The sequence below is a fragment of the Balaenoptera ricei genome, chromosome 19, assembly GCF_028023285.1.
Source record: "Balaenoptera ricei isolate mBalRic1 chromosome 19, mBalRic1.hap2, whole genome shotgun sequence".
Classification (NCBI taxonomy): domain Eukaryota; kingdom Metazoa; phylum Chordata; class Mammalia; order Artiodactyla; family Balaenopteridae; genus Balaenoptera; species Balaenoptera ricei.
In genome coordinates this window covers 11,560,493-11,584,567 of record NC_082657.1, presented here as the reverse complement: position 1 = coordinate 11,584,567, position 24,075 = coordinate 11,560,493, and the positions used below count along the sequence as shown (strand labels likewise).

General features: G+C 44.6%; 1 protein-coding gene and 1 pseudogene across 5 annotated transcripts in view; both read right to left on the bottom strand.

Annotated features, from left to right (window-relative positions):
• Positions 1-3,200: 3,200 nt before the first annotated feature.
• LOC132353967 (carcinoembryonic antigen-related cell adhesion molecule 1-like) overlaps positions 3,201-24,075 on the bottom strand; it is a 902,477-nt pseudogene continuing 881,602 nt past the window's right edge.
• The window catches only part of LYPD3 (LY6/PLAUR domain containing 3), a 106,539-nt gene continuing 101,469 nt past the window's right edge, over positions 19,006-24,075 (bottom strand). For all 5 annotated transcript variants that reach the window (XR_009499191.1, XR_009499193.1, XR_009499195.1 and 2 more), the window contains one exon: positions 19,006-20,662. The gene's annotated coding sequence lies outside the window, so the exon portion shown is untranslated. The remainder of the gene's footprint in view (positions 20,663-24,075) is intronic.

Sequence of the window (24,075 nt, the reverse complement as noted above, 5' to 3'; positions counted from 1 at the left end):
TTCAGTGCTGGAAGCAGCACTTCCAGCAGAGGTGTTGAGGGCCTGGGTCATTTAGGTGTATGGGAGTGGAGAGAATGACACAACTGAGAGATATTAAACAAGGAATCAACAGGCTTCGACGAGGTATTGAATCTAGAAAACGAAAGAGCAAGGGCTGAGGAAGCAGTGGCGTCACTGAGAAAAATGAGTGACCTGTGGGGGGAAGCCAGTTCAGATGGGGAGCAATTTCAGAAGGTATTTGGATGTGAGTGTCATGAGTTCTGGGAAGTAGAACCGGCTAGAGATGTAGATGAAGAAGCCACCTGCAGAGAGGTCATGGAAGCTGTGGAAGGAGGGTGGTGTGGAGCGAGACAAGCAGGTCTGAGTAGGAAATCTGCCGTCGGGGTGCAATGCACGGGGGGGCTGGTAGGAGGAGAGTGTCCAGAAGGAAGAAGTTGTGTGTGGTCTCAGATGCTGTAAAAGTGAACAGTGTGAGGACAGTGAAAGTACCTTTGAATTGGCAGAGTGATGGGTGCTGATTTTCTGCCGCTTCCAGAGGTCTTGGGAAGGGAGCCAGCACTGCAGAGGGCCAGGAGAAACCAGGGCATGAGGAAGGAGAAAGACAGCACACGTTTCAATTGCTTGGAAGTGAAGGAAATGAGATAACAGGCTAATTAAGGAGTGAAGGTTATCCAGGTTAGAAGAGCTCTGACCCTCTGAGGGGCAGAAAGAAAGGAACAGGGTACAAGGAGGAGGGAGGGTGCTAGAGAGATTTCTATACCCCTGAGGCCGTGGAGACTGTTGGAGTGAAAGCTGTATCGCTGCATCTGATTCACAGGAGCCATCTGCATGGGAAGTGTGATTTGTCCCTAGTAAAGAGGCCAGGAGATCTACTCACGAAATCATCTTCTGTCCCAGAGGAAGACAGGCAGTTTCTTCCAGGCAGGTTGGAGCTGTGGCTTGTTGCTCTAGATGGACTCACTTTGTTAGCAGGTGTGCAAATGAATTTAGCAAATTCTCTGATCACTAGATCAGATACCATGTGAACTTAGAAACAGGCTCACGCTGACTCCCTGTTAAGCAATTTCTGTTTCTTCTGCCTGTAAAGAAAACATTGTAGAAAATAGTACCAACTGTGAGGCAGCATGTTGATGCCTGATATATAATTTTTATTATAAATATAGAGCAAATTTTACAAATAATTCAGAAGCGGCCTTAGCCAGGCAAAATTAAATTACACAGAATAGCGTGGATGAGAGGCGGTATATACAGTCTGTGTCAGGGTTAAAAAACCCTGAAAGAGGTTCCTGAGTACAGAGAACTCCCAACCAACCCTCTTTGAGGGGGCCAGTTCCACACAGCGTTAGATCAAGTAATGAATATGGAATGAAGCCTTTCTCTCAACAGCCTCAAGGAGGTTCCATCCATGCAGAAGGAGGCTGGGTGGGAAGTAGACGTGCCTCTCCTTCTCCTGCCCTTCCTTTTTATGCTGACACGTTGGGTCTCAGAGACCCCATGGGAGAAAACAAGTTTCAGAGGCTTTCACGGAGCCGAGAGCTGAGTTACAATCCTCCCCTTGTGTCCTAAGGAGCATCCGCACCAGTGCAGCGTTCTAGGTTGTAAACGATGCCAACTGCGTGGGTGGTCGTGTCCCCTTCAGGTGCTCCTGCTTCTCAAGAACCAAACACACCTTAGCAGAGGCCAAGGTTTCCTGAGAAGGTGAGTGGGGCAGATGGAACGTGCACAGGCAGAAGCACGGAATAGAATGGTGCTGATGGTTGGTCTGAGATGCCTAGAAACTGAGATCCCTTTCTGGCCATGAATGTAGAAAACTGCTTCTTCTTATTTTCTATGTGGAGCCCCTGACATAAAAGGCTTGAGGAGCTCCTGGCCAGAGGGACTTGAGGGGTTTTGGTGGCTTCTTTCACCTAAGGCAGTCTGATTGGCTTGCACAGCAAATTAAGTAAACAACCCCTTTCACATAGAAAGGAGTTACAAAAATTTAAATTGCAGAATGTCTCAGAAGGAAGGGGAAAAACTCAGTACCACAAACTGTGCATTCTTTAGCAATTATTTAGATCATCTCTGAAGGGTAGCTTTCTGATTCCTTTCCCAAGTCCCAGCAGATTGTATGTGTTAAGAGCCAACTGCCCCTTAAAGCAATAACCCCTTCCTCTGTGGGCACTTCCTGGAGTAAAGCCCATAAAGTTATTTAAACGTACCTGCATTTTTTGCATTTTTTATTAGGAATTACTTATGGACCTAGACAAGTAGTTTTTTAGTTTCTTCTAGTAGGTTCTCTGAAGAAGTTTTCCAAAGGGCCTAGGTGGTATTCTCGGTAAGCAGTAAGGTGTTTAGGCCCTGATCCTGCAGGTAGACAATCCTGACAGTAGACAAAGGTGTAGAATTTGCAGTCCTAAATTGGTTATATATGTATTTTCCTGTGGATTTATACTGGACTTTGAAGAGCTAGGAGAAGCTTTCCCTTTTCCTGTTTCTTTCTCTTCTTTTCTGGCACATGCGTTTCAGTGCATAAGGACATAACTCTCAAGGTTATGGCAAATTCAAGTTAGACTCCAATAGGACAGGACTGAGGTGGGAAGGAATGAGTGTGCTGTGAATACGCAAGTTTAAAACTGGTCTAGGGCTTCCCTGGTGGCGTAGTGGTTAAGAATCCGCCTGCCAGTGCAGGGGACATGGGTTCGAACCCTGGTCTGGGAAGATCCCACATGACGCAGAGCAACTAAGCCCGTGCGCCACAACTACTGAGCCTGCGCTCTAGAGCCCATGAGCCACAACTACTGAAGCCCGCGTGCCTAGAGCCCATGCTCCACAACAAGAGAAGCCACCGCAATGAGAAGCCCGCGCACCACAACGAGAAGAGTAGCCCCCGCTCGCCACAACTAGAGAAAGCCCGCGCGCAGCAACGAAGACCCAACGCAGTCAAAAATAAAAAACAAATAAATAAATAAATTTATATAAGATAAATATATAGATAAAACTGGTCTAGGTCAGCAAATGGGAGGGGTGGACGTTCCGGCAACTCTCTCCCAAGGTCTGCTTTGCCAAAGTTCAATGACAAGGAAGTTTGGGTTTCCTCCAGACCTCCTCCTGGATGTACCTTTTCATCTACTGACACTGAAGGAAGGGGCTGTGACCCGGCAGCCAGGATGTGCCTCATTAGGGAGGTGCGGGGGGGGAAGACACACTTCCCATTTTCCCTAACGGTGAAAGAATCTCCTAGCGATGGGGATGAGAAACTTGGAATAAGTCAGTAATGCAGGGAACACTACTTCTTTTTTTGCATTATTACTTCTTCTTTTTTTTTTTTTTTTAACTTCTCAATAAACCACTTCTGTGGCTGTTGGGGATGGGAGGCTGAAGTTGGTTTCTTTGATTCCTGGGCATTGAAGTTCAGGGCAGAATATGCACCTTCGTCGATCTGAAAGGAATGAACAGCAGTCAATTAAATCAGTGTCGTAGGCCAGGCCCTCACCTTGTCCAGTGTGATTCAGCACCACATGCTTTCACCACTTTGAAACTTTTAGCTTCAGAGAAGGGCTTTTATTACCCATTTTCTCTGCTTACTAACATCCTGTTGAATGATCATTAGGAACGATAGATAATGGAATGCTACAATGAAATACGATGATACAGCAATGAGAATAAATTAAGCACAAGGGCGTACAATGAGATGGATGAATCTTACAAAACAATTTTGAATGAAAAGAAGCCAGACACATGTAAGGACATACTGTGTTTTTCCTTTATGTAAGAGCATAATCGCATTGGAAGTGAGGATAGTGGTTACTCTTTGAAGGGAAGTAACTGGAGGTCTTTTTTGCGGGGGGGGGGGGGGAATGACATGTTTTATTTATCGATTTGGGTGCTGCTTACATGGGTTGTTCAGATTGTTCAAATATGATTTAAGCACTTTTCAGCATGTGTGTATATTCTATTGAAGGTTAAGATGAGAATATTCAGCAAAATTTATTAATAGACAGTAAAGGAACTAAGGCCTCAGACCCATTAGAATGGAAATGATCCTTTGACAGTAAGGGCAGGATCAGATTGGAGGCAGAGCAAGGAGAATGATCTAGTGCCTTCCTTGAGCTGGGCATTGTGATGAGGGCTTTACATTTCTGTCATTTAATTCCTTGACCTTCCCTTTGAAGTAGGCAGCATGCCCATTTTACAGAGGACAAAGCTGAGGATCAACTAGGTTAAGTTACTTGCTCAAGGTCACAGCCAGGATTGAAATACAGGATGGGAAAAATTCTAAAGCCAACATTCTTGCATGAATTAGACCCATGGGAGTGATTAACCAATACTTCTTTGTTTGTTGTTGCAGTGAGGAACTTTGATCCAAACTTGATCTCCCATTGGTGTCTTCAAGAATAACCCATTCTACACAGAGATATTTTCATGAGAAAAAGAGCCAATGAAACTGGCTTGTTGGGTGAATTGTCAGAGTAGCCCTGACCTGGGGAAGCAAAAGAAGAGTTACCAACCCATGAAAATGCAGAGCTGACTTATGGCCTCAGAATGTGGCGTTCCTAAGCTGTTGTGCTTCTAGCTGAAGGAGGTGGCAGGTGGTGAGAGGGTGGGGTGGGGAGGTGGCCCATGATTAAGACTTAAGGAATTCACTTCCCTCAGTCTGTGGTCCAGACCCCAGGGCATTAGACCAAGGAGGGGTGGGGAGAGGCCTCAGTGCACTTCTGAAGATTTCTTCCAGTTCACAAGGCCCGAGTTTTGCCCAGGTGTGTGTCTCAGCCGCAGGCTCCAGCGGCAAGGAGGGGCATTGAGGCCCACAGTACCCAGAGCACCAAAGGCAGGGAAAGCCTCACCAAAGGAGATGCCTGCATCCGTAATAGAGGCAGGAGGGGGAAGGAGGTAGGATGAGGAAAAGGCTTCTGGAAACATGTCCATCTCATGGCCTGCCTGACTTGCCTGGCCTAGGAGGGGTGAGTGTCTCTCCCCCAGCTGTGTCTCAGGGGAATCTTTTGCAGCAGGAAGGGTGTGAGGACCTATGCCAGTTGTAAGACTGGGAAACTGAGATCCCCTCTAATAATTCAGAAGGTAGGGATTCACTTGGAAATCCGGGATTCCCTGCTAGGGCAGGGTATATAGTAGAACATACGAGCTCTCACGAGGTGAGCAGGTTTACTTACTCTGGTTGTGGTCTGAGGATTTGTGCTCCGAGAGGTCTTGCTGGTCACTTGCCCTAAATAAATATCAGACACTGTGACTGCTATTCCCAGGCACAGGATCTTTGCTCCTTGAATTAGGAAGGACACTGTCAGCATGATTCCTTGGGGCTCCTCAATGTTCATTTATACCTTGGTTGGTCCTCTTTCCTCTGAGGACCTCCTTCTTCAATCTACCTATCATCCCTTCTAGTGTTTACTCCTCTCCTGCTTACTGGCTGTTCACATTTAGGGCCATTCATGCCAACTGCTTCTATTTCTACCCTGGCACTTTTCCCCTTTTGTAGGTAGATGCTGTTTTTTTCTCACTTTATTTATTGCCCAGGAGGCCTTTGGTTGTTTCTGCTTTTCTTAGGTTCTCTTCCTGTCCTGTCCCTCCCTCCTCCTGCTACTGTTGTCGACAGAGCACAGGACCCCCTTCTTCCTGCTTCTTTCATTTCCTCATTAGTTTTCCTTCTTGGACCTTGGCTTCCCTGACTGGGGACAGAGGAACATAATGGGCTCTGCTCCCGCTAAACCAGATGGGGTTGGAAATAACCATGTCCGGGAGACATGAAGCATGAAGCATGAAGACCAGGGAAGAAGAGACCCCTAAGAATTAGTGCCAAGAAGCAGGGCTTTAGGAAGCATGAGGAGCAGATCCAGGCCAGAGACAGAGATGAAGTCTCCTTCTCTCTGCCAAGCATGACGATTAGCCTCAGAGAAAGCAGAACAAGAGGAAAGGCATCATACCCTTCAGTCTATCTCACATACAGGAAATACACCAGGGGTGCTATCAGAGCTACCCCAGCCAGGACTGCAATCACGATGCCGGCAATAGCACCACCTGAGAGGCCAGAAGAACTTCCTTGTGTTGAATCATCTGTCATGGAAAGAACAGAGAAGAATGAGTGAAGGTGACATTATTTTACAGTGGGAGGTGCTCTGCAAAACAACTGTCAACATGAAGTAGTCTCTACTTGTTCCTTCAAGGAATAAATTTTCATTTTTTTTAAACTTTTTATTTTATATTGGAGTATAGCCAATTAAAAATTTGTGATAGTTTCAGGTGAACAGCAAAGGGGCTCAGCCATACATATACATGTATTCATTCTCCCCCAAACTCCCCTCCCAACCAGCCTGCCACATGACATTGAGCAGAGTTCCCTGTGCTTTACAGTAGGTCCCTGTTGGTTATCCATTTTTAAAAATAAATTTATTTATTTTATTTATTTTATTTTTGGCTGTGCTGGGTCTTCATTGCTGCATGCTGGCTTTCTCTAGCTGCAGTGAGCGGGGGCTACTCTTCGTTGCAGTGCACAGGCTTCTCATTGCGGTGGCTTCTCTTGTGGCAGAGCATGGGCTCTAGGCGCGTGGGCTATATACTTTACATATATCTCGTTTGATTCATGTAACCCTGCCAGATCGACATTATTTCCATTTCATAGGTGAAAAACTTGAGGCTTCCAGTGGTGAAAAAACGTGCCCATTGTCATATAGCTAACAGGTGGATCTAGAGTCAGGTAGTCCTTGACGGTAGGAGTACCTGATTTTATAGAGCCTAATGGTAATAGTAGTAGTAATAGCATCTAACAGTTATGGAACATTTTCCTCTGTGTGTGGCGTTTTACCAAGAGTTTAATTTAATAGTACATTAAATCTTTGAAATAATGCCATGAAGCAGGTGCTTTTACTGCAATTTTCAGTTGAGGAATCTGAGGCTCAGAGTAGTTAATAATCTTGTGCAAGAAGTTTATAATTGTTAATGCTTACATTGAAAAAAAAAGATCTCAAATCAGCAACCGAACTTTACAACTTAAGGAACTAGCAAAAGAAGAACAAACCAAACCGTGAGCTAGCAGAAGGAAGGAAATAATAACAATCAGAGTGGAGATAAACAGTGAATGGAAAGATAATAGAGAAAATCAATAAAAACAAAAATTGGTTCTTCAAAAAGGATTAACAAAATTGACAAACCTTTAACTAGAATGATCAAGAAAAAAAGGGAAGATTCAGATTACTAAAATCAGAAATGAAAGTGGGAACGTAACTACCAATTCTCAAGAAATAATAAGAATTACAAGAGTATTATGAATAATTATAAGCCAACAAGTTGCATAACTTCGATGAAATAGACAAATTCCTAGAAACTCAAAAGCTACCAAGGTGGAATCACAGAGACATAGAAAATATGATCAACCTGTAACTAAGAAGGAGATTAAATCAGTTTAAGCATTAGACAAAATTCAAAATCCTTTCATCACACTCTAACTCAGAATAGAAGGAAACTACCTCCACATAATAGAGGCCATATATTAAAACCCGTATCTAACATCATTCTAAATGTGAAAGCCTGAAAGTTTTTCCGCTAAGATCAAGAACAAGATAAGGATGCCTGCTTTTGCCACTTCTATTCAAAATAGTATTGAAAGTAATAGACCAAGTAGGCAAAAAAAAAAAAAAAAAAAGAAGAAGAAATAAAAGACATCGAAATTGTAAATGAAGAAGCAAAATTAATTGTTTGCAGATGATGTGACCTTATATAGAAAACCCTAAAAATGTCACAAAAAACTGTTAGGACTAATAAGCAAATTTGGCAAAGCTGCAGGATACTAAACCAGCACATAAATACAGTTGTATTTTCTATACATGAAAAGTGAACAGTATGAAAAGGAAATTTTAAAAATTCCATTTATAACAGCATCAATCAGAATAAAACATTTAGGAATTAACTTAACCAGGTAAGTGACAGACTTGCACACAGAAAAACTGAAAAACAATTTTTCAAAAAGGAGAAAACATAGTAAGAGAAATTAAAGAAGACATAAATAAATGGAAAGACATTCTGTGTTCACGGACTGGAAGATAATATTTTCAGATGACAATACTAACCAAAATGTAGTGGATGTATATGGGTAATGATTGCAAACCAATATGAATGTACTTAATGCCACTGAGCTATAAACTTAAAAATTATTTAAATGGTAAATCTTACATACTTTTTATTTTTACCATATAAAGAAAGTGCGCCAGAAAAAAAAAAATATTGTACAAGGTCACAGAGTAAATGCCAGACCCAGGATTAGAAACTAATTGTATTTTTTCCAGAGATGGCGCTATTAAGATTTTGCCATCTGTTTACTATAATGGTCTCTTAACTGCTATTCTGCCCCCTGTGACCTCTATCCATTTTGCACACCGTTTGTAGAGTAATTCTCCCGGGAAGATGTAGCATGGGGCGAGTGGTCACTTACATTTCACATCCAGCCTGAGGGGGTCACTTTTGCTGGAATTGCCCGGGTTGGAGACCTCACACTGATAATCCCCGGCATCCTCCCTCCTGACGGGGTTGATGGTGAGGGTGCTGTTGTCTGGAGACAGCTTCATCCTCTCTGTGAGCAGTAGCCTCTGGCCATTGAAGAACCAGCATATGGAGATCCCAGTGTCATTTGTGTGGCAGGTCAGGACCACGGTATTCTCATGTTCTGTGACTGTGGTGTTGCTGGCTTCGATGGAGGGCTGTGCCACTGGGTCTGTGGAGAGACAGAGGGGTGACTGACTGAGAATAGGTCAGGGGCCTGGGGCCACGCTCCTTCCTCAGAGGTCTCAGCCACCCCCGGGGCCAGTGAGCTCTGTAAAGGTGACCCAGAGGATGGCCTTGACACTGTGAACAAGGTCGTGGGTCTCTCTTCATTGATGATCTGTAAGGAGAGGGCTGCACCTCCTCTCTGAGGATTGGCCAGCAAGGTGATGTCTTAGAAATTCAGAAGGTCGGGGGTGTTTCGAGAATGTAACTAAAATGAAATCCAGCAATTCCACTTCTGGGGTATAGACCCAAGGGAAATGAAAACAGGATTTCAAAGAGATATATGCATTCCCATGTTTATTGCAGCATTATTCACAATAGCCAAGATATGGAAACAAACTAAAAGCCCATCAACAGATGAAAGCATAAAGACGGTGAGTCTATATATATATATATACACACACACACACACACACACACACACACACACACACACACAATGGAATATTATTCCATCACGAGAAAGGACATCCTGCTACAGGTATTTATGACAACATGGATGGACCTTGAGCGCCTGATGCTAAGGGAGATAAGTCAGACCAAGAAAGACAAGTACTGTATGATATCATTTATATGTGGAATCTTAAAAAGCCAAAGTCATAAAAACAGAGAGTAAAAATGGTGGTTACCAGGATGAGACAGGCTGGGACGTGGGACCCTATGCTGCAGTGCTGCAATGCTTGCACCTGGACAAACGTCTCCTTGAGCAACAAAATACTAAGAAACTATAAGGGACTAAAAAAAATAACTGCATGCATGCACAGTTGGGGCAAAATCTGGACAACAAGATACAAAGAGACCAAAAAGCCCTACTGCCACTTCTGAAGAGCTGAGAGCAAAAGCAGGGGGTCGGGAGCAAAATCGGGTTACTGCGCATGCCCCCTGCACACACCACCACCTGAGGGGTGGGCAAACCACCTAAGCCGTCCCTCCAGCCCCACCGCTGGACATACCCTTACCCTCCCCCCATGTGAGGAGCCAGCTCGCAGCCCCCTCAGCGAGCGAGCCAGCAAGGAAACCTGTTACTTGTTCTCATTCCCCCCTGCTGCAGCAGGGACCCCAATAAGGCCTTGCCTGAATTTCTTGGCTGGCCTCTGATCAATTTCTATTGATTAAGGAGGCCAGGAACCTTGGTCGGTAACAAGGAGATGGGCTTGCGGGGGGATAGGAGAGATGTTGTTTAAGGGTGCAAACTTGAAACAAGTAGTAAATAAGCCATAGAGCTCTAACATGAATATAGACAACAACATTTTATTATAATCATCGAACTTGCTAAAAGACTAGAACTTAATTATTCCAACCACTAAAAAGAAAAGATAATTATGTAATGGGATATAGGTGTGAAATATTGCTACAATGGCAATCATATAGCAATATATAAATGTATCAAATTAAAATATTGTACACCTTAAATTTAAACAGTGTTATATGTCAAATATATTCAATTTGAAAGAGAAAAAAAAAAAAGAAAAGAAAAACAAAGGCTCGTCTCAACCCAGAAAACCTCTCCACACAGGTAGAAGAGAAAAAAGAAAAAGTTTTATTATAGCATTAAACCAGAATGTGATGTACACTACAGGCAGTTTGCTAAGAAATTGCAAAGACCGAAAGAAAGCTCACTCCCTTATATAGCCAGACAGATACAACCCCCTACATACATGTTCTTAAGATAAACAGTAACTAGTCCTCAAGTAAGAGGACTTGACAGCACCATTTGTCACATATCCTAAATTCATCTGGTAGTTGGGGGTGATCATCTGTATTAGTTAATTAGCTTTATCCAAAGGAAAAATAAACTTCTCACATCTTCATGACTGGAGGTAGTTTTGCAACCTGGAGTGCGGTGTCCACCTCAACTGGGCTCTTACCCTCCCCCAGAATCTGGGAGACAGAGGTGCCATCTTCCCTGTTGATCACATTTTCAAAGCGATAACTCCCAGGTCCTTGGGAAAGATACTCCCTGGGTTGGAAAGCTGGCAAGAATCTTATATAGATTTTTAAAAGATTTACATACATCTCAAAGGGACAGAGAAAGAATTTACAATGACACATTTTCTAAAGAAAATGCTCTGAAAGAAAGGGGAATCTCTTTTCCTTTTTGCACTAGGAAAAATTAATTTCTCTTTCTTTTTCGACTTGTATTTACCCTCAGGGGTTATTCCAGGAACAAAGTAGTGTATCATGTCAAAGGCTGCAAAACTAGCCTGAGGAGCACCTTGCAGGTTTAGCAATAAAAGAGGATATTGGTGACCTTGATCTCAGAGAGACAGCAGTGAGCGGTCCTGAAGAGAGATCTTAGTTCCATGCCCAGGAATTGAACCTGGGTAGCCTGAATGAAAACCAGGAATCCCAGCAGCTAGACCACCAGGGGCTAGAGGCTAGAGACAAAGTTCCCCTGGCTGTACCCCCATTGAAAGCAAGAATGTTTCAAGGAAGCAAAAACTGTAAAAACAGGTACAAAGTTTATTATTAGAGACACAGCATAACATGTGGGAGAGCACACAGAGAAGCAGTTTGTTTATTTAAGACAGAAGCTAAGCAGAAATACACACCCAGAGAGAAAGGGTATGGGCATCCTCTCTAATAAGGAGGAGTGCAGTAAGTCAGAAGCTAGGCAGAAGGACTTCCCTGGTGGTCCAGTGGTTAAGACTTCGTGCTCCCAATGTAGGGGGCCCAGGTTCGATCCCTGGTCAGGGAACTAGATCCCACATGCCGCAACTAAAGATCCCGCATGCCGCAACGAAGATCCCATGTGCCTCAACTAAGACCCGGCACAGCCAAATAAATAAATATAAAAAAAAAAAAAAAGAAAGAAAGAAGAAGCAGCAACTAGGCAGAAATACACACACAGAGAGGAGTGTGGGTGTCCTGAATGAGGAGTGCAGTGAAGAGGTGATTTGAATCATTTATATACGACAGTCCTTCCAGGTCTTTGTTTACCTTTGGCCAATTATCTAACTTCTTTTTCCACATCTGACCTGTTCTAGGACCCTCCCCAAGATGAGTGCACAACTTTTTGCTAAGATGGATCCCACCGCAGAGGCCTGTGGGGGTATGTCCACACTTATTATGGGGTGGCGCCCCCTCCCTTTTTGACTCCCTGCACATGTGCAGACAGGGAAGTTTTCCTTGACCTCAGGAGTGGTCATCTTATCTCTTTACTTCAGCAGAGCTCAGCTCCTGCCACTAGCTTTGTCCTTGGAGTGTCTGGGTGAGAACAAAGCTTCAATTTTACTCCACTTGACAGACACCAGCTGTACGGCCCAGAGGCCCATCTATTTCCTACCTCAACCTTGGTAAAAGCAATTTCATTTTATTTATTTTATTTTTAAAAGTTAATTTATTTTTAATAAATTTATTTTATTTATTTTTGGCTGCGTTGGGTCTTCGTTGCTGCGAGCGGGCTTTTCTCTAGTTGCGGCGAGCGGGGGCTACTCTTTGTTGCGGTGCGCGGGCTTCTCATTTTAGTGGCTGCTCTTGTTGCGGAGCACGGGCTCTAGGTGCGCAGGCTTCAGTAGTTGTGGTGCACAGGCTTAGTTGCTCCGCGGCATGTGAAATCTTCCCAGACCAGGGCTCGAACCCATGTCCCCTGCATTGGTAGATGGATTCTTAACCACTACGCCAGCAGGGAAGCCCAGTAAAAGCAGTTTTAGAGAAAGAGGAGATGGAAAGAGAGCATGGAGGAGTGAGTGGGAGGTGAAATAATAGAAGCAAAGAAAATAGGTCCAGATAGTTGAAGATGCTTGACTGAGAAGGGAAGAGGCAGTGAAAGGAATGGAAGACCAAGGAAGTGATTTTGTTTCAGTAAGTGTCTTTAGAGGCTCTGAGGGATGGGTGACAAAACCGATGCAGAGGGAGAAGTTGAAGGCTGAAAGGGCACAAGCTGCCTAACCCACTGTAAGCCCATGAAACACCATCTCTGGATGTGAATGTCCACTTGGGGAATGACTATTTTAGATTCTTTAAAGTTCAAGTCTGCAGTGCAAATAACAGAATCAGGGTTTAGGGTCAGGGTTAGGGCTTAGCTTGTTCAGGGTCGGGAACTGATATGAGATGTTTAGGTTCAGAATGTGGGATTGTATAGGGTCAGAGTTAAGAATCAGTCTGGTTCTGGGATCAGATTAGGGGTCAATATCCAGAAGAGACAGGCTGATCTTTAGATCTGAACTTCATTCTGTCTCTACTTTTTTTTTTCTCCTTCTCCATTCTATAGCCAATTTTCTTTCCTTCTATTCTTCATTTCTCTCTCTCCCTCTTCCTCTTTCTCCTCTCTCTTTTTCTTAACCCCCCTTTCTCTCCCCTCTATCTTTGTAATTCAAACTAGAAGAATGTAAACAGCTTTAAAAGTTGGTTCTTTGACTGAAATTGACTTTAGACCCAACATGAATAATTTAGAAATCAAACGAGCATTAGCTAGTTCAAGGCTCTACAAATAAATATGCAAAATCTAAATTCCGATACTTTTTTTTAGCCCACAGCTGATTTTTTTTGCAATGAATCAGTGACTTGCAATTGATTTTTTTTGGGGGGGTGGGAGGACTGGAACAGAACAAACTTTATTCAATTGCCAAAGAACGGAGAAGCCGGAACCCAGTTTGCAAATTAATTTATCGGAAATTGATTTTTAAAAGCTTGTAACCTTGTTTCACAAGTACAGTTGGGCAAAACCCTTAACTTCCTGTAAGAGGACATCAGACTTGGCTAATCCTCAACTGGTTCTGAAGAAGTAAAATCATGTGTTGATAAATGCAGATACATTTTAATATCAAACAGTAGGGATAGTAAGCAATAGGCCATATAGGGAGTAGCCATAAATTATAAAAAAGAACAAACCATTTAAACCACAAAAGAATTATACTAGAAATTAACCCTAGCTTCCTTCCACCAAAATCTCCCAGTTGGAAATATAAAAAAGTTCTTCTAAATAACTCTTGGGTGATTGTATTTAGAAAATAATGGCAGTAACAGTGTTTATGTTTCAAACCCAGTATATTACAATATGGAGCATCTTACAAGGTCCAATAGGATAATCACGGTGCAGAACTCCATGTTTTGAAGAAAATCTATGCCTTCTTCTGAAGATTGCAATCAGACATTTGGAAAGGGGCTCTAGGCTTATTACTGGGCCCCAGTGGAGTCTGGGTACCTGGTGCACTGGAAACACTAATCCTAGTATGAAGGTGTTTGGAGCTGGGGTCTTTGGGAGGTCATTAGGTCATGAGGGTGGAACTCTAATGATGGGATTAGTGCCTGTATTAGTCAAGGTTCTCCAGAGAAACAGAAGCAGTAGGGTATATATGAATACATAGAAACAGATTTATTATGAAGAATTGGTTCATGCAATTATAGAGGCTAAGAAGTCCCAGGATCTGCTGTCTGTACATGGAGGCCCAGGATAGCTGGCAGTACCAGTTCAAACCTCAGGCCTGAGAACCAGGGGAGCCAATGGTATAAGTCCTAGTCCGGGTTCGAAGGCCTGAAACAAGGAGGGCTGATGTCCCAGGGCAGGAGAAGACGTGTGTCTCAGCTCAAGCAGAGAGCAAATTCTTCCTTCTTCTACCTTCTTGTTCTATTCAGGCCCTCAGTGGATTGGAAGAAGCCCACTCACTTTGGCGAGGGCCATCTTCACTCAGTACACCAATTCAAATGCTATTCTCTTCTGGAAACACCCTCACAGAAACACCCAGAAATAATGTTTTACCAGCTATCTGGGCATCCCTTAGACCTGTCAAGTTGAACATTAACCACCGCAGTGCCCTTTCATGAAGAAGGAAGAGCTAGTTGGCTCTCTTGCAGCCATGTGAGGATACAATGAGAAATCTACCATCTGCAGCCCAGTAGAGGGCCCTCACCAGAACCTGATCACACAAGCACCCTGATCTGGGACTTCCAGCCTCCAAAACTGTGAGAAATAGTTCTGTTCTTTTTTTTTTTTAATCCATGAAGGTTTTTATTTATTTATTTTTATGGCTGTGTTGGGTCTTTGTTTCTGTGCAAGGGCTTTCTCTAGTTGTGGCAAGTGGGGGCCACTCTTCATCGCGGTGCGCGGGCCTCTCACTATCGTGGCCTCTCTTGTTGCGGAGCACAGGCTCCAGACGCGCAGGCTCAGTAATTGTGGCTCACGGGCCTAGTCGCTCCGCGGCATGTGGGATCTTCCCAGACCAGGGCTCGAACCCGTGTCCCCTGCATTGGCAGGCAGATTCTCAACCACTGCGCCACCAGGGAAGCCCCAATAATTCTCTTCTTGATAAGCCATGATATTTTGTTATAGCAGCTCAAACTGACAGTGACACCTGGCCACCAACACCAAGGGCATTGTGACCTGAACTGCACATCACATACTGGATGCAGTCAAGCTACCGAACCATGATGTTGGGCACGCTCAGCAGCGTCCACCATCTGTGGAAAAGGTGTGTTTGAGATCAGGCTCAAGCAGGAATGGAGGGCACAGGTGGACACGCCAGCAAGTGGCTCAGGCACCCATGGCACCCACTCCTCCTGCCTCTTCCCCCACCCACACCTATGAGCTCATGGGGATTCCCTGTGATCTATTTACAGAGGACAGAAAGCACAGACTAGGTGTATGCACAGATCTGGAGCGTGGGCTGGCACCAGGCAGAAGTGGGTAGCTGCTGTGTTAGCACTCGCACATGTGGTCCTGAAAGAGTGATGTAAGGAAATCCTTCAGGGGGCAAAACTTCAGGGGTCCACTTTGTGGGCGGGAGAGAGGTCCTCAAGTCCACTTCTGCATGGACCCCTGGTGAGCCATTTGGTCAAGGACTTGGTAAGAATAAAAGCATCAAATGAAGACACGGAGGATATGTGGATGGTCCTCTGGGGATGGGCACAGAGGGTGAAGATGTTCATGTCCCACACGAATGCCCACCAGAACCCATGCCCTGAGCAGGAGGCTCTTGGTACCCAGTGAGCCGTGTCAGGCGGCTTCTCTCGCATCAGTGCTTGCACACTGGGCCCATGTGCAAAGTGGCTATGTGGGTGGTGGAGGCTCTGATTTTGGATAGACAGCAGCGAGTGATCTTGACACAGGATCTTATTTCCCTGCCCAGAAATTGAACTTGAGTAGCCTGGATGAAAACCAGGAATCCTAGCCCCTAGTCCACCGGGGGGGGGCTAGAGACTAGAAGTGAAGTTGCCCTGGCTCTTGCCCTGTGGTAACAAGAATGTTTCAAGGAGGCAAAAACTTCAAAAACAGGTACAAAGTTTGTTATTAGCAACACAGCACAACATGTGGGAGAGCACACAGAGAAACAGTTTATTTATATAAGACAGAAGCTAGGCAGAAATACACACCAGGAGAGAAAGGGTGTGGGCGGACCACAGTAAAAAGGCTGTTAAATCATTTATAGAGGGCAGTTCTTCTGCATCTTTGTTCTCCTCTAGCCAATTATCTCGCTTCTTTTCCCACATCTGACCTGCCCTAGGACCCTTCCCAATAGGCGTGCACATCTTTTTGCCGAGATGGATTCCAGCACAGAGGCTAATGAGAGGTTTGACAACACTTATTTATGGGGTGACGCCCCCTCCCTTTTTGACCCTGAGGAGGCTTCCTGCGCATGTGCAGACAGGGAAGGTTTTCCTGACCTCAGGAGTGATAGATGTGGTCATCTTATCTCTTTACTCCAGCAGAGCTCAGCTCCTGCCACTAACTTTGTCGTTGAAGTGTGTAGGGAAAACAAAGCTCAAATTTACTCCTCTCGACAAACTCTAGCTGCTGTGTCCAGGGCCCATCTACCTCCTACCTCAGCTCCCCACAGAGACAACAAATGGGTTAACTCTCCCCAAGGTGACCTGGCTGTTGACTGTACTCAGTGCCCAAACCAACAGAGGCAGAGGCCAACTCTAAGCCTGTTATGGCGTCTTTCTACAGCAGGACTACCCAGGACACACCCCACCCTCGAGGGGACTGAGCTTCCCCCCCACAGGGATAAATACACACTGTGGGTTCTGATTTGCCTTCCTCGGACTCAATGCTTCTGTCAGCCCTGCCATTTGGGAACTTAGAGGATGTCTGTTCTATTGCTACAGTATCCCATGAAGTATTGCTTCCAGCTAGAGGACATATTTTAAGGCAAAGGAAGTGAGGCAATTAACTCCCATCCATGGAGCTCACTGATCTTCCAGGTGCCCCACTACACAGAGACAGCTGACCTATCGGAAGGGTGGAATGGCCGTGATGGTTGATGAGGGCACCGGGTGAGAGAAGGTACCCTGCCGCCCAACAGGAGATGCTGTATGTCTTGAACCGGTGGCCAGTCCATCGTGTCACCTCCCCCAGAGCCAGAATGCAGGGGTCCATGAATCAGGGGAGGATAAGGGAGTGTCCCCTCCCACTAGTACACCTAACAACCCGCTTAAGGAATTTTTGCTCCTGGTCTCTGTGACCTCGGGCTTGGTGTGGGTGAGGAACCCCATCAGAGCTTTAATCAACTGGAAGCCAGGACTGCCCCCTTGCCGTTTTGTGCTCCTTGTGCTGCTGAAACAACAGGCAGAGACGAGGGCCACTCTGCTGATGGCCAGAGGGAACCTGACCACCGGAGGGAGGCTGGGTTGCTGGATCAAGGAGGACCATGTTTGGAAGCCAGGGGATGCGTTGGGGGTAATATCTCCTTGGCCGGTGGCCCTGTTCAGCAGAAAGTGGCCAAGAGCCAATAAAGACAAGACCATTGAACACTTACTTCCCTTAAGAATGAAGATTTGTGTCACACCAGTTGTCCAGAGGAGGTGTTGGCAGGTGGTAAGAGAACACAGAATGGATGGTAGGAGAGGGCAGCTCTGATCACCACCAGCTACACAGTTAGGACCTTCTCATCTTCGTCATAGGCTGTTTTTCCCCATCTTCCTCTCACTGTAGTACATGAAGAACTGGTTGTCTAATGCTGTGGGTGTGTGACCCATTGTCATTAGCACAATATGGTTCTATGATTAAGTAACGAATGGGAATTGTGTCTTCTGTATTGAGCACTCTGATTTTCATCTGGACAAAGGAAAGGGGTGACTGCTGGACACTTTCTGTTTCCTTCTTCAAATTCACTCTCTCCCTTTCTCCCCCTGCCCTGTGCTGTGGGGACTGTCAGTGGGATCTCTTGCCTTCCAGCTGGGTTCAGTCAATGGGGAGACCCAACAGGAGACCAGAGGGAGGACATTGAGTGAGGTTGGGGTATTAATTCCCCAGCTCCCTCCCTGTAGTGTTGCTGTGGGCTGGATGGATTTTTCAGCCTGAAGTTGGAGTTCCTGTCAAGTAGCCCTCTCCAGAGAGGATACTCTCTATGTCTCTGTCTTGCACCTCCTCAGTGTTCCAGTACAGAAACCCAGTGGTATCAGCACCAGGAAACTGCTGTCACCCTTGTGTCTCCACAACAGTCACACACCCTTGCCAATTATCTCATTTTCAATCTCTTCTCAAGTTGTGCAGGTGGAATGAGTCCCCTTTTGTGCTGGGGCCCTGACCGCTAGGTAGAATCCATATTGGTGTAGTGTACCTTCACCTCCCAGGTCGTGGTGATGGGCAAATACCTTTGACTGCAGCACCCTGAAGGCTCTGCTACCATTGGAGCTGGAATGGAGATGTGCACCCGACCAGTGAAGGACAGCCTTCAGATGGTGACTCTCTCTCTGGTTTCTTTACCTTCGCCTGTGCCAAACCTCTGGGTGTCCTGCCCTATACCTTACATAGAGAAATCCTGTCATTGTGGGAAAAGATGGTGTCTTTATCATCAGACACATATGACCACTCCCTAAAAGTTTCTCCTACAGGGTGAGTTTAGCTGCTCCTCAGTCCTCTCATATAGTTAGTTATGACCTCGTAACTGGGACGCTGACCTAGATGGAAGGACCAGGGAAGACTCCTGAAGACAGACATCTAATGGAGAATGACCCAGACAGAGTTAACCTAGAGCTCACAAAGGGGCAGAAATGCATTCCAGGCAGAGGACACAGCATGTGCAAAGGCCAGGGGGTAGGAAAGTTGAGTGAAGTAAATGAGTTCAACTGACTCATTTGGGTGATTAAATGAGCTAAGACGCCTGAAGTGCCCAGTATGCAGTGAGTGCCATATAAAGGCCAACAGTTATTATTATTGCACACCAGTGGGCACACATCCAGCGTCTACCTATTTGGAAGTAGCAGTAATAGAGGAACAATATTCTCTCCTCCTGACTACACAGGCAATCCATAACATCAAGCCTCGATTACAGCTCTACTGAGGTATAATGCACAGGCAAGAAACCACACGTATTTAAGGTACACAGTTTAATGAGTTCTGATGTGCATACACACTCCATAAGGTCATCACCACAGTTGAGACGGTGAACGTATCCATTCCACCCAAAAGTTTCCACATGAGCCTTTGTAATCCCTCCCTCTGCACTCGGCCCCACCCCCACAGTACCCAGGCAACCATTTACCTTCTTTCACTTACAGTAGATTAGTTTGCACTTTCTAGAATTTATATAAATGGAATGTTATCGTATGTTCTCTTTTTTCATCTGGCTTCTTGCATTCAGTATAATTTTTTTATTGAGATGAAATTCACATAACATAAAATAAACCATCTTAAAGTGAACAATTCCGTGGCATTTAATGCAGTCGCAATGTTGTATGACCACCACCTCTATCTAGTTCTAAAACATTTTCATCACTTCCAAATAAAACTCTGTACCCATTACGAGGTTGCTCTCCATTCCCCCATCCCCCAACCCCTGGAAACCACCAATTATGTCTCTATGGATTTACTTATTCTGAATATTTCATATAAATGAATCATACAATATGTGACTTTTTGTGTCTGGCTTCTTCCACTCCTAGGTATATACTCAAAAAAATTGAAAGCTCTTACTCAAACAAATACATGTACACATGTTATAGCAGCACTATTCACAATAGCCAAAACGTGGAAATGGCCCAAATGTCTATCAATGGGTCAATGGATAAACAAATTCTGGTATAAACATACATTGGAATATTATTCAATCACAAAAAAGAATGATGTACGGATACATGCTACAACATGGATGAACCTCATAAATACGCTAGGCAGAATCATTTTGAAGTTCATATTCAAATTTTTGCATGTATCAATAGCTCATTCCTATTTATGGCTGAGTAATATTTCATGGTGTGGTTATATCACAGTTTGGTTGCATTGTTTCCCAGTTTGGGGCTATTACAAATAACGCTACTATTAACATTCATATGTCTTCATGTGTCTTTATTTGGACATATGCCTCATATGCCTTTATTTCTGGGAAAGCTATTGCAAAACATCTATTTAACAAAGGACTTGCAACTAGAATATACAAAGTGCTTACAACTCAATAAGAAGACAATAAAAAAATGGGCAAAATATTTGAACAGGCACTTCACCAACGAAGATACACGGATGGTGAATAAGCACATGGAAAGATGCTCGATAGCATTAGTCACTAGAAAAATACAAAATAAAGCTACAATGAAAAAAATACAATGAGATACCACCACGGAACTCTTAGAATGGCTAAAAGGGAAAAGATTGACTATACCAAGTATTGGCAAGTATGTGGAGAAACTGGAACCTCTCACACACTGCTGGTGGGGAATGTAAAATGGCACAACCCCTCTGGAAAACAGTCTGGCAGTTTCTTAAAACCTTAAGCATATGCCTACCATGTGACTCAACAATTCCATTTCTATATTACTTCAATTAAAGTGAGGTCAAGTGGAATTATCTTGAAAGATTTTGGCCTGACAACTGATGTTATTGATGAAGGTGAGTGCATTCTCAGCTCAAACCACTGTGGGTGTACGTTGCTTGGTGGCTTCTAGGAAAGACGGCTTTCTCCACAGTGCTGTAAACGCTAAGATGTTAGTCCTGCCGCTGCAGTGTTGGACTTTTATCCTTCCCTGTTTCTTCTTCCTGTATGGTGAAAAGATTGAAAACCATGCCTCATTTTACTTAGGAGGAGATTGAAGGCAAGAAAGAGGAAGTAAATTGTTCAGATCAGAGTGAAACAATGTCTGGTCTAGAATCTCAGCCTCTTTACTAAAAGCTCACAATTTCCAGGTATTACAGTTCCCCTTCTCCTTACACACTAGGAATATTTTTTTTCCAAAACGGAACTCCAAGTCAAAGGACTTGGAAGGTTTAGTGTGAGATTGGCTTCCAAAGGGTTAATCTATCCACCGTGCCTCCAGCGCTGGAGGATATTGACCGGAGTCAATGCCAGTAGTTGTATTCGATTTTTACTTGTTTTTGTTCCTTTGGTGAGTACAGAAAGGTCGATAGAGATATTTAAGTGTAACTTTTCATCACACGCTCCGGATCCCCTCCTCTTTATAACATAAGGTCCTATACTGTAATCTGAATGTGAACTGTTTTGCCATACGAGTAATTTCTCTTTGCTGGAGAAAACTGGGTGCTTGGCAGATGAGACTGGAAATGTATCATTCAGATGACTCGACCGTGTTCGGGGAGCTTTGGTGCAGCGGGACAGAGTGCACGTTGCTGGGAAGGCTTGGGCTCCCGGATGCTGCCACCATTTCCTGACTCTGTGACTCAAGGGCTCATTCTCCCTTGTCAGGGCTGTTTCCCACTTCATGAGGTGGGTTAATAGCATCAGCTCTGAGGGATGAGCCACCTGAGTGGAAGGGCTTTGCATAATGGGAAGCGCAGGGCAGGTGGAGAAGCTCGACCCAAGTGTAATCTGTGTCGAAAAGGGAGGATTCTCTGGAAGTGGTGTGTACAAGGAAATAAAAGGGTCTTATTGGTGGAGACTGGGATGTTCACATGGTCACTTATTAATTAGCCAATAACGCGACAAACTGACATTACGAACCTCTGGATGTGACGCACTAGAAAAGACGCAACATCACCCAGGTAGAATATTGTCATCAACAACTAAAATGACTCTCATCCTGCAGAAACAGACAAACCCAGGTTGTAGAGACCCAGAGGCGATGTACTTGTTCCTCCCAGCATTCAGGGTGTCTCGGGGCAAAGAAAGTGTCTTTGTTGGAAATAAACATGGAAGAAGCCCCACGCAAGCGCTAGAGGGTCTGCTTTGTCCTCTATAGGTAAATATCGCAGCACATTCTGGCATGACCCAGGCTTCTCATACCTGCTGAACCCATTGGCCAGTTCTGAAGGAGAAAGCAGAATGAGTCGGCCAAAGTGTGGACTGAGGGGCCCAGAACTGATTTTAGCTCAGCCAGAGCCTGAAACAGAGGTCTTGGCAAGCTCCTTTCCCTCTTTTAGTTTCTGGATCCTTTTCTACAAGAGGCACAAGGAATAGTTGCAATTGTCGCTCCTAACAGGGAGAGGAAAGGAATGGGAAGGGAAGGGAAGGAAAAGGAAGGGTAGGGAAAAGAAAAGAACCAGTACTGGTAATGCTACAAGTGGATGTCTTGGAGCACTTAGCACAAGAAGAATCTCTGTCTCAGGTTCTTCTTCTAGGACATCCATCCCAAGGAAAGCACTTCCTGGCTGTGTGTATTAAAAATTCTAGTAGTTGAAACAGATATATTATCAAACTAAATTTCTGTGGTTTAACATAATAGATGTTTATTTCTCATTTGTATCACATTTACTTAATGGAGTATTTGAGGAAGGAGGTGGCACTCCTGCTTTGTAACCACTCAGGTTCAAAAGTGACACCAGTCATTTCTGCCCACGTTCCATTGGTGGGAACTAGTCACATGGTTCACTTAGAGGCAAGGGAGGCTGGGAAATGTAATTCCTGGCTAGGCAGTTGCCACTTAGTAACATCTTTACACCCTGAAGGGAGCATGGATCTTTGGTGGGCAGTTATCTCTGCCACATTGTGTGACCTTGGGCAAGTTATTTAACTCCTTTGGGGCTCAGTTTCTTTAACTATAAAATCAAGCTATTAATAGAATCTCCCTCAGGGTATGAGTCATGAGTCTATGAGTTGAAACAAAAAGTGCTTGGACTAGGGTTGGAACAGAGTAAAGGCTCCTAATATTAACTATTTTTATCATTTGTTGAGAACCTACTTTGGGTTATATACAGACATTAATCTTCACCACAACCCATGAGGTGCAGGTAATCATTACAACTACTTTACAGAAGAGGAAAGTTCAGAGAGGGGAAGTAAATGACCCAAGGCTACACAATCAGGGAGCAACGGAATCCGGTCTGGTAGCAAACAGTTTTACACACCAAGGACTGTCAGACCTTTTGCTAAACAGCCCCACATCCAGACTTTGCATTAGTCACTTGAAATACACCGGACTCCCAGAAAGATTGCCTTAATAACCCGACTTAGCCCTACATTGCTGGGCCGCTGCCAGCCTTTCCTCCCTCATCTTCTATCACTCTCCCTCTTACCCACCATAGTCTAGCCATTTGCTTTCTTTCTAACCTTCATATAAGCCAAGCTTGATGCCACCTCAGGGCCTTTGTACCTGCTTTTACCTCTGCCTGGAATGCTCTTCCTGCCTGTCTTTCCACGGCAAGCTTTTTCTTTTCATTCTGCTTTCAGCTCAAATGTCACCTCCTCAGGGAGGCCCTCCCTGATCCCAGCTCAGTCACTCACTTTCACATCACCTGGTTTTCACTCTCTGCCCAGCACCCAGCACCATTTGTGGGTTTTTTTTGGTGCTCATGTATTTGTTTAGTGTCTGTCTCTCTCACTAGACTGTGAGTTCAACAAAAGCCATGGCTTCATTCTTATTGGTCTTCCTGATTCCCCAGAAATTAGGACAGTACCAGACAGACTCCAGCCTGGTAAATATTTGTTGACTAAAATCAGACATTTAATTGACGGCCTAGGATCTTATGTGCCTCTTTGCCCACCCTTCCTTCTCTTCTTCCAGGGACATTGCTTCAGGCCACACACAACTCCAGAGGGCGCCATTCACACAGCAACAATGTGGATCACTGGGGAGGGAGTGATGTTTCTTTAGTGCACAACCTATACAAATGTGGTGATGGCACTGTTGCATCCTTCCTCCCTCCCTCCCTCCCTCCTCTCCCTCCTTTCCTTCCGTCCTTCAATAAATATTTATTGAGCACCTATGCTATTCCATGTTAGTAGTGGAGACACAGTGGGAGATGAGAGGAACGTGCCTCTGTCCATGGAGCAAATTTTAAACTTGCAAATGCGAAGAAAAATACAATGTATAAAGATGTTGAAATAAACATATAATTGCAAGTTTCATGTTCATTTCTCTTTGTCCTCTACTATTGTTCTCACTCTTTTTCTCCCTTTCCCCTCTCTTTCTCACACACCCACATCTGGCCTCTGCAGCCACCGACAGACACCCCTGATTCTTCCCTGTCTCCCTCCTACCCAGCATGCTAGAGCTGGT